Raw genomic sequence first — 10,647 nt, forward strand, 5'->3', positions numbered from 1 at the left:
TGGCTAGCCTATTTCTGAAATACCCTTTTTTGAAGCAGCGCCTCGTAGAGGATTCCGACATAAATATTGTTGTCGCCACTGGGCATTGTGTGAAGTCACACAAAATTATTGTTTTGCATTTTAAAATTCATGGGTTTTCGTGGAACTGGCCCTTCGTGGTCGTGCCCGATTTTTCTCCTAATTTGATTTTCGGGCTTGATTTTTTAAGTAAAGCCCGTTCGTGTATTGGATGCCTCGAGGCATGAACTGTCTTTTGGCTCTGCACCCCTGGTGAAAATTTTGTTGCGGCATGAGTCCCGCGCTCCTATTGTCGCCGCCTGTGACGCCTCGGCGTCTAGCGAGCACGAACGAGCGATTGATGACCTGGTGAAATCTTTTTCTGACGTCATTACCCGTAATCTGGGTAAGTGTGACATCTTGCCTTACTGTTTCTACGTCAAGGATGAGGTACCCGTACATAGTAAATATATTAAATTATCTCCACCTAAGATGCAGGCTATGCGCCAGATTATTCAGAATCTTTTGGCTGCTGACGTAATTTCTCCCTCAACTTCGGATTTTTCCACGCCTACCTTCTTAGTGGCTAAGAGAAATAGTACTGATTGAAGGCTCGTACATAATTACAAGCCTATGAACCAAAAGATTATAGATGACATATTTCCGATCCCTACAGTAGAGAGTGCTTTACAGCATCTCGGCAAGGCTAATATTTTTTCAGTGATAGATTTGAACCAGAGTTTCCACCAATGTTTACTGGACCCGGCATGCCGAAAATACACTGCTTTCTCTACTCCCTTTGGCCACTACCACTTCAATAGAATCCCTATGGGGGTTAGTTTTGGCAGCCAGGCATTGAGTCACGTGTTGGACCATGTACTCAGTGACCTTAAATTTAAATTCGTCTTTAACTATGTTGACGATATCATTGTCTACAGTGACTCGTTTGACGAACACTTAGTTCATCTGACTGAAGTATTCAGCCGCCTGAGAGCAGCAGGTTTAACTGTTAATCCAAACAAAATTACCCTGGCCAAGGATTTTGTCAAATTTCTCGGCTATGTCATCGGCCATGGACAGTTGTTGATGGATCCGGACAAAATTTCCCCAGTTGTTGATTTCTCGCGCCCTAAAAATCTGAAGGGCGTGCAACGCTTCCTCGGCTTACTAGGTTATTATTCTAGGTTCATTCCCGACTTTGCCGCAGTCTGTGCCCCCCTCAACCACCTGCGAAAAAAGAATGTGCTATTCGTTTGGGGCGACGAGCAGGAAAAGGCTTTTTCAGTCCTAAAGAAACGGCTGGCTTCCCTCCCGTTTTAATTCTACCTGATTTCGACAAACGTTTTGCTGTCCAGGTTGACGTCTCGTCTATAGCTCTAGGGGCTGTCATAGGCCATTTCGAAGACGGAAAATTAAGTCCCATAGCTTTCGCTAGCCGAACTTTGCTAGAGGCAGAGCGCCGCAGAGGAATTTACGAGAAAGAGGCCTTAGCATGTCTGTTCGGCCTGGAGAAATTTGAAAGTTACCTAGACTGCAAGGAGTTCGATTTGTACACCGATAATAGGGCTCTGAGCTGGTTGTTTAACCATCCCCACCAGCTTGGGAAATTAGCCGTTGGATTCTCAGACTCTCCCGGTTTCGCTTCGTCATCCACCACGTGAAAGGCACGGAAAATATTGTAGCAGACACACTTACCAGGATGTACAACCCGGAAGAATTTGAATTCCCCGACTTTGAAACCCCGCCTATTTCTGAGTTAGTTGCCGTTCTGAAGGTTTTTCCTGAATCCTTCATTAATATCAAAGAGTGTCAGCGCGATGATGCCTTGTGTGTTCAAATCCGCAAGGATTTGCGTGAAGGCAAGTCCGTTGAATATTTGGACAACCAGGGACTTATCTATTTTTGTGGGTAGTACCGGCCGTGCCCGGAAGATGGTAGTCCCGGCTAAACTTAAAAATATGGTGCTCACTTATTTTCATGCCTCGCTTGCCGGCGGACATTTAGGTATAAAGAAGACTTTCCGCAAAATCGCTCTTCACTTGTTTTGGCCTGAGATGCGCAAGGACGTGCGTGAATTTGTCCGTGCTTGTCACGACTGCCAAATCTCCAAGCCCCCGCACAACTCTAGGATGGGGTTTTATTGCGCTGATCCGCCTGTGGCGCCGTGGCATGTTCTCCACGTAGACATCTTTGGACCCTTAACACGATCAAAGAAAGGTAATGTGTGTATTTTGGTAATTTTGGACATATTTACTAAGTTTGTGATTTTGGCCCCCTTAAAAAACATGAAATCTATTTCCATTGTAAAGGTTCTCAGAGAACAGGTGTTCAAAGTATTTGGTCCACCTTGCATCATAGTGTCGGACAATGCCAGGTATTTTCAATCAGATGTCTATCGTGAATTCTGTTTTGAGTGGGCGATTAAACCTGTGTACAGCACCGCCTAATTCCCCCAGGGAAATATGTCTGAGAGAGTAAATAAAGTACTGAAGAGTATCCTTAAGGCGTACAATCGCGCTGATCAAACTTTGTGGGACTCGGAAAATGAGTATGTAAACATGGCCTTGAACTCCGCCCACCATTCCGCCACGGGGTCCCCCCCTTCTGTACCTTTCCTAAGGAGGGAACTTAGCCATCCTCTTCTGAATCAGTGGGGCATACCGTCGCTGGACTCAAGCCTTAGTGGTCCCGAGTTGGACCGAAATTTGGATAGAGTAGAATGTAATCTCACGAACGCGAGACGCGATGTGGCTTCTAACTATGATAAGCATAGAAAAGCTCACTCGTTCGAGGTCGGCGACCAGGTCCTGTGTAGAAACTTAACCCTGCCATCTCTGACAGCAAGGATAAATGTTAAACATATTGCGCCATACAAAGGGCCTTATGTAATAAGCCGATTTCTCGCCCCCAACACGGCGCTATTGCAGTTAGTAGCTAACAAACGTAAGTTTGTTAAGGGACACGTTTCCCAGCTTAAAAAATATGTTAGCTAAACCTCTTGTTATAGTTGTTTATTATAGTTACTGTTTATAATGATCTTGTTGCGTTGTCTTGTAGTTTTGACATTTCCATATTTTATATATTTGCATACCTATATAACCTAATATTGTGTTGTTTTTTTTGAGGCCTATATTAATTCTCGTGTGGGTGTGTTTATTCTTGTTCTTGTGGTATGCTGCCTGCTGTCTTATTGTCTACAGTGGCGCTTTCCATCCCGACCCCTCCCTTCGCTGTGCGCGACTGTCTTCACCGCATCGTCTACGCACCGCTCGCCGCATCTTCAGCGCCGCGTGGAGAGACGTCTCCGCGCCGTCTCTGTCGCATCCGCCCCTCTGTGCGACCCGTCCGAGAGAGAGAGCCCGCTTCCGCCTGCCAGTACTGTGAGTTACGCTAACTTCGTCGCACCTGTTTCTCTAATCTTCCGCCGGAGCCGTCTCCTAGGATTGATGTCATCCTGGAAGAGACGCTCTGTGGAATCGAGTTTACAAGATGTGAGGAGGGCATCTACCAGTTCGCGTGAGTGGCAGCTCGCTTCTGGACACTTACCACGTGAGCTACGTGACGGCGCTCTGCAGTGCCTCCGGATCTCCGTGCCCGCTGCCTAGCTGCTGAATTTGGCAGTCTCCGCGCGTGTGGTGTCTTCTCCGCTGTCAGGGCCGTGTGGAATGGCGACACCCGCTGGAGTTCCTGCGGTTGAGAAGCTAGCCCCTTGCCCCTTCTACTGGGGACTCTCTGCTGACTGTGTACCCCTCCCGTCTCACCCCATGGTCTCGGAGGTGCACTCGTCCGGCTTGTCTGAAAACTGTTCTTTGTTATAGTGAATGACTGTAGTTTGGCGACTGGTGCCCCTTGTGTTTCTGACTCCCGCGCAACATCAGCGTCCAGCCGATCGTTGCCCCAACAGGGGCTCTGATTTTCTTGCAACTGCCGCAGAGTCTCGCCGTCAACAACGTACTTCGTTTCACTGGGAGACCCTCGCCGAGCATCAAGATACATCGATCTTCATCTTCAATAATCGTTTCGCAAATCAAGATACCACCTCTGTATGCTTTCTCTCCGGGCAGGGGCCCTTTTAGGGGTGGGTGTTGAAGCGGCCCGCCGCCTCGTATGTCGCTACGTCACAGCCTTCCCACCCCTCTCTCCACTCTCCTCTTTTCCTTGTGAGTTTGTTTCCCCCCTCCTTCTTTTTTCATCTTCCCCACCGATGCTCCGACCGCAGCGCGCTCTATGCAAGGCTTTATAAGCAGCCGTCAGCTGTGCCTCGGCCTCAGCTTAGCATACTTTGAGCTGTGATAAGCATGTTATCAGTTAGTTTGTTAGGCAGTGACGGTGCCGAGGGAGAAACTGCTGTGGTTTGATTTTTTGTTTGCTCGCACGAGATGGCCGTGTGGTAAAGTAGTTACAGTTTGCTCCGAGGATCCCAGCGTTTGTCTTAGTATGGCTGCTGGGACCTCGATGGTTCACCTATTCGCGGTTTGCATTGCCGTCCGTTCACGCCTATTGTCTCCTGATGTCGTTGTACCTTATTTTTTAAGCACCATAAGTGCCGGTGTCACGAGTTGCCTGCCTGAGTGACTTTGCTTTGCTGTTGTCTTTCCTGTCTGTTTCTCGCCACGTCTAGGGTAAGTGCTCCCTCGGGCCGTGCACTTGTTACGTATGGAGAGCTCGTGGTTCGTAGGAACCTGTAAACGGCCATGCCGGCCCTGATACTAGTCTACATGTTACAATTCTTTAAATATTAAATTTTTACATATTTTCTTTTGTAACTTGCTTGTTGTAGCTCCGCGTGGAGCACGTTGGTGCTCTATGTAATATTTTGTTAAATGCTCGTACAATTTCTAAAGTAAACTTAAATTTCTGTCCTGTATCATGTATGGGTTCTTCATATGCACATAGTTTGTTACATACTAAATGAACTTTGGCTGCTGCCTTATTGGAGCACATGTTGGTGAAGAAATTATCTGATCTTAATTATTGTCCTCTTTTCGGGTCCTTGTGGACCGGCATGTATTTTGTATTTAATGTGTGAACGTTCATAGAAAAAAAAATTATTAAAAGAACTCAATTCGATCAAACGTATTATTCTTGTTCTTAAAATTTATAGTAATCAGAAATATTGTTTTTACAAGACACGCTCTGCTAGGTACCCTTAATAGAAAGGGTGAATTTATATGCTCCTTTACTCATATGAGCGCATTGTATAACTTGGTGTGAATTGTTTGGCGTTTTGTAATATTCTTCGTTCACACCACGTTGCAAAGTCCCTGGAAGAAGATTCTAGGGCAGAGAGTTCAGTTCCGGGTGATAGTGTCGTGGGCACAGCGGAGCACTGAGTGAAGTTCCGAGCGAGGCGTCAAGCAGATCATCTGCGAAGGCAAGTGCGACGACGGCGGCGTCAGCGGCGGAGTGCGGCGACGGAGTCCTGCGACTAAGGTCCTTGAGGAAGGTGCGGCGAGAGTTGCGCCAGAGGTACGGCCCAGCGAGGTGTGCGGTGTGTAAAAATTAGTGACTGGGAAGCAACATTATTAAGTGCAATTGATTAATTGCCATTTTTAGATTATTTACTAGTAATGTAAATAGCGGCAATAAATAAAACTGTGTGTGTAATAAAATCTTTATTTGGGCTATCCTTTACGAACCCGCGATTCTTAACATTTTGGTGTCAGAAGTGGGATAGCCCTAATTAAATTATTTGCAAATAGTTAATAGTGACTAAAAAAATTAATAAATTAGAGTTTAGAATTTTGGTTTTAAAATTAGTGTTAGGAACCATAGTTAGTTTTGAGTCTAGTAGTTTTAAAATTAGTGTTAGTGTTTAGTAGGGGTTTAGGTTAGCACATAGGGGAAATTACAGTGTCATTATAAGACATTAGTGTTAGTCTTGTAGTGAATGTGGACAAGGAAGATGGCTGCCGACGTGCTTAAGAATATCCTGGCCTTCTTGGCCGAACTAAAGAGTAGCCAGGAGAAAATGGAAAATAGGCTGGACGAGATGAAGAGTGGCCAGGAGGAAATGAAGAATGAAATGAAGAGTGGCCAGGAAGAAATGAAGAATAAAACTGATAACTGCCAAGAGGAGATGAAGAATGCTATGAAAAAAGAGATAGAGGACATCAAGAAAAACCAAGAAGAAATGAAAAAGAACATTGATGAAACCAGCAACCAGTTGGAAGGCAAAGAACAGTGTTTAGAGCAACATGTAGCAGAACATGAAGAACTAGTAGCACAACAGCTGGCCCAACTCGAGCACACCACAGAACAGCGAATATCAGCGGTAACCGAAGAATGGCGTCGGATGCTGAAGGATGCTACATCTGCTACGAAACGGAGTACTTATTCTGAACACATGAAGGTGGAAGGTGCAAATGGCCTCCCGAAATTCAAGCCACCCACTTATGATGACCAGTCGTCATGGACTGTCTACAGGTGACAGTTTGAGGCAGCTGCTGAAGTAAATGGGTGGGACGATGAAGAAAAGGCTACGGCACTCGTCTTGGCCCTGCGAGGATCTCCACTAGAGCTGCTGCAGACCATACCAGTTACAGACCAGGAAGAATATGGGGTATTAGTAGAGGCCCTTGAGCTGACGTATGGCGATCGACACATGGGCGAGGTGTATAAAACAGCCCTGAAGACACGTCCACAGAGATCTTCGGAAACCCTCCAAGAGTTCGAAGCCGACATCGAGCGACTCGTGCACCTCGCCTACCTAGAAGCACCAGCAGAGATCCGCCAGCAGCTAGCCACTGGTGCTTTTATAGACGGGCTCAGAGATGCGGAGGTTCAGCCAACTCTTTTTTTGGCCCGGCACAAGAAGAGCTGCAAGGCCTTGGTTCATGCCCTGGAAATCGTGGCAGCACGCAGTGCCTCAAGAAACACAAGCATCAGGACAAGGAGAGCTGGATTGGAGCCCTACAATGCAGCAAATGCTAGAAACACCACTAATGAAGGAGATATTCTAAGGACATTGAAGAAGCTGCTGAATGATAATTCAGATAACCAGATCAAAAGAGTAGGAAGACGCCCGCGGTGCTTCATCTGCAATGAACTAAGACACATCAAGTGAGACTGTCCAACACGCAGAAAGACAACAGAACAGGAAGAAATACAAGAAGACCAACAGGGAAACGAGCAATAGCTGGTATGAGGGGGCAGATGCCAACTCTACAGATATGGTAGCCCCTAGGGTTTTTCCTGTATCCGTATGGCCAATGAAAAATGGTAAATAAAAAAGACCCATTTTGGTGAATAAAAAGAGTTATTTCGGTGCAAAATTTGGTGAAAAAAATTTGTTTAGTTAGAAAAAATAAATATTTAGTTATAATAATTTCATATACATATATATTTGATGTAATTATTGATTTATTTGGTCAAAATTTATCAAAAACAATGTTTTAAGTACAACATGAATATCTAAAATTTAGTAGGCTGTATTTGTAATTAAAATTCTCAAGATTACATAGAAAAAAATTGGTTGTCTGTAAGGTCGGTTTACGGACTATAGTTTAACATGACGTCATAACAAAACATTGATGAAATGATTGCATACTTTTATGAATAAAATTGAATCATTTTTATTGAATTATCACTATTTGTATGGATACAAAGAAGGAGTGAAATTAAATCTACAATTTTAATGATAAATTGACTTTTATTTGCACTCATTTATTCAAATATGTTTATTACTTTAACAAACAGATTATTTTAACTATAACTTTTATACATGTTTGCTATTTAACTTCTTCCAATCTGTGTTATTCTGTTAAGGATAGGACGATGATAGGAAAAGTAGGAAACGAACTGGAGTGTTTCAAGTTATGTGCCTCGAAAAAGTCAAATCGATGGTTGTTTCAATCGAGAGGAAGAGAGATAGATGCGGCGCAAGCGTACAATGAGCGTAACGGGACACAGCGTAAAGGGAGGTAATTATGTAGTTTAGCGGTATTTTCGAAAAAAAAAAAAGTTAAATATCCGAAAATACTTTTATTATATGCTCTTTAACTTCCTCTTTTCATTAAACCAGGCGGAGATAAGAAATTCCAAATACTTCAGAAGATATTAAATTTTTAAAATTTTCATCACAATACTTGCATTCATGCGACATTCACCATTGTTTCTTGTTTACGAGTATGAATTTTTTTTTTGCAACGTAGGTGAACGACTACATCATTTTCTACTAATGGCAAAGGAATTGTACCCGCCTCTAAACTTGGTGAATTTTTAACGTTTCAAATTTTAATGTTTTATTTGTTATTTGGATATTGTTGCGCAAGTAATAAGTAAAATAAAAATTACGTGAGTTCCTACTGTTCATACTTTGTTCCGGTTTGTTTGGTCAGGTCAGTTACATTATAAATACTTTAAAACTAAACAACCATTAAAATTAATTCACATTATTTTTAATGTCCGCTTAGTTTGAAAGTATTTATAATGTAGCTGACCTGACCTAATCAAACATTTAATTAATTAGGCATTCACGAACACACTGCAAAATAAAAAAATAGTAACAGTCGAATGATTGCACAGGTCTTGTATTGCAAAATAAGAACGGCGATATCTCTACATATTGCATCCACTCAGAAATAAACAACTTAAACTCGACAGACACGCAATCGTGAAAATAAAATCATAGAACATTTTGACACTCGTAACTACCAACGCCATCAGTGATTTGTACACCAGTAGCTAAAGTGATGATGTTTATTGCCACTCTCTACTCTATGGGTGCTAGAGAAAAACACAAGCAAAGATGGCGTCTCACATATAACCTCTTGGACTAATAAACGTTTTGTGCATGTTTCAGAATGATTCAACGTGATTTTTCGCAATAAAAAAAGGTTAATTTCGGGCAAATAGCGCGATTTCGTCATTTTTCGTGAAAAACTACGGATTTCGTGCATCACAGCAAATTTTGTTAAAACGAAATGCAGTATATTAACATATTATCACTACCAAGTAAGGTTATTTGTATTACACATCATGTGCAAGTGATTTTTTTTAAATTTTCGCGATTTCGTTATTAACGAAATTTGACTACCCCTATGTATCCATATTCAGTAGAGGCCATGACAGTTTGTTGCTCAATGGATGAATCAATGGCAGACAGCGTTTACTTACTGTTGACACAGGAGCATCGGCATCTATTATTCGCACAGATATTGTAAATAGAGAAAAACTGAAGAGAACACTAATTCCATACAGACTCAAAACAGCAACAGGCAACACCTCACCTGTGCATGGACAGTTGGATCTGGAGTTAAGGATTGGAACTTGGACATTATCACAGTCCTTTCTTGTTGCTGATATCACTGATGAGATAATTTTAGGAATAGACATCATGAATCCATACGGATTCGTTGTTGACATGGAAGGACAGGTACTGCGTATTAAATATGAAAAGGTGGCTTTGTTTACTCCCAAACAATTAGAAGTTCCTGTAATGCAAGTGGTAGTTAGCGAAACTGTTTCAATTCCAGCAAATCATGAGAAGATAATAGCAGCTATGATTACAGGAGACTCTAGGGGCAACATGAGCTACCTGATAGAGCCAGATACGAAGTTAGGATTGAAGACACTCCTGGTCGCTCGAAGCATTGCCAGATGCGACGAGGTTGTACCAGTCAGGGTGGCCAACCTCGACTCTCGAACAAGGGTCCTTAAACCAGGGGACCCAATAGCTAGCTGCGAACCAGTTACTTGGGTAGGCCAATGCGAGTCTTCCTCACCTGCTAGACATGATGTGCGAACACTGAACCCGAATCTAGAGCAACTACTAAGGCGATGCCAAAATAATCTGACAGATGGGGAAATAGAAGAAGTAGCAGCTTTTCTGGTAAACAAACAGGATGTATTTTCCTCAGGGGATACTGACCTTGGGAGAACAAGCCTGGTCTATCATCGCATCAACACAGGTGATGCAGAGCCGATCCGACAGGCACCACGACGGCTGCCTCTAGCCAAACAGGAAGAAACTGAGAAGTTGATAGCAGGTATGATGGAAGGTGGTGTAATAGAACCATCAATCAGCAAGTCCTTGTGTTTCCCCAGTTGTTCTAGCCCCATACTTGCCTACCCCCATCTACATGGAGAGTACATCCTCGACACAGATGCAAGCGGAGATGGTTTGGGCGCTGTCCTGTCCCAGGTTCAGGGTGGAAATGAATGAGTAATAGCATACTACAGCAAAGTTTTGTCTAAGCCTGAACGCAACTATTGTGTCACAAGACGAGAACTCTTGGCTGTAGTAAAGTCTTTGCAACATTTCCACAAATATTTATATGAGAGAAAATTTCTTTTACGCACTGACCATGCCGCACTTAAGTGGCTACTACAGTTCAAGAATCCAGAGGGACAACTTGCTAGGTGGATTGAACAGATACAGCAATATGATTGTCGGAGAGAACACAGGAAAGGCCGAATTCACAGCAATGTCCATGCCCTCTCCCGAAGGCCTTGCAAGGTAGACTGCAACCATTGCAACAGGGCAGAGAAAAATGAGGGGATCGAAGATATTCGGCGAACAAGATAACTAACTGGGAAGAAAAATGGGATAGTGCCAGCTTGAAGGCAGCGCAGCGGCAAGATCCTGACCTGGCACCTATCATAGAGAGTGGTGCTGGACTTCCAAAATGGCATGAAATCTCCAGTGAC

General features: G+C 43.5%; 1 protein-coding gene across 5 annotated transcripts in view; it reads right to left on the bottom strand.

Moving 5' to 3' along the window:
* LOC134536607 (oocyte zinc finger protein XlCOF6-like) overlaps nt 1–10,647 on the bottom strand; it is a 230,691-nt gene that overhangs the window by 45,130 nt on the left and 174,914 nt on the right. The window lies entirely within an intron of this gene.

This window comes from Bacillus rossius, chromosome 11 (assembly GCF_032445375.1).
Source record: "Bacillus rossius redtenbacheri isolate Brsri chromosome 11, Brsri_v3, whole genome shotgun sequence".
Lineage (NCBI taxonomy): Eukaryota > Metazoa > Arthropoda > Insecta > Phasmatodea > Bacillidae > Bacillus > Bacillus rossius.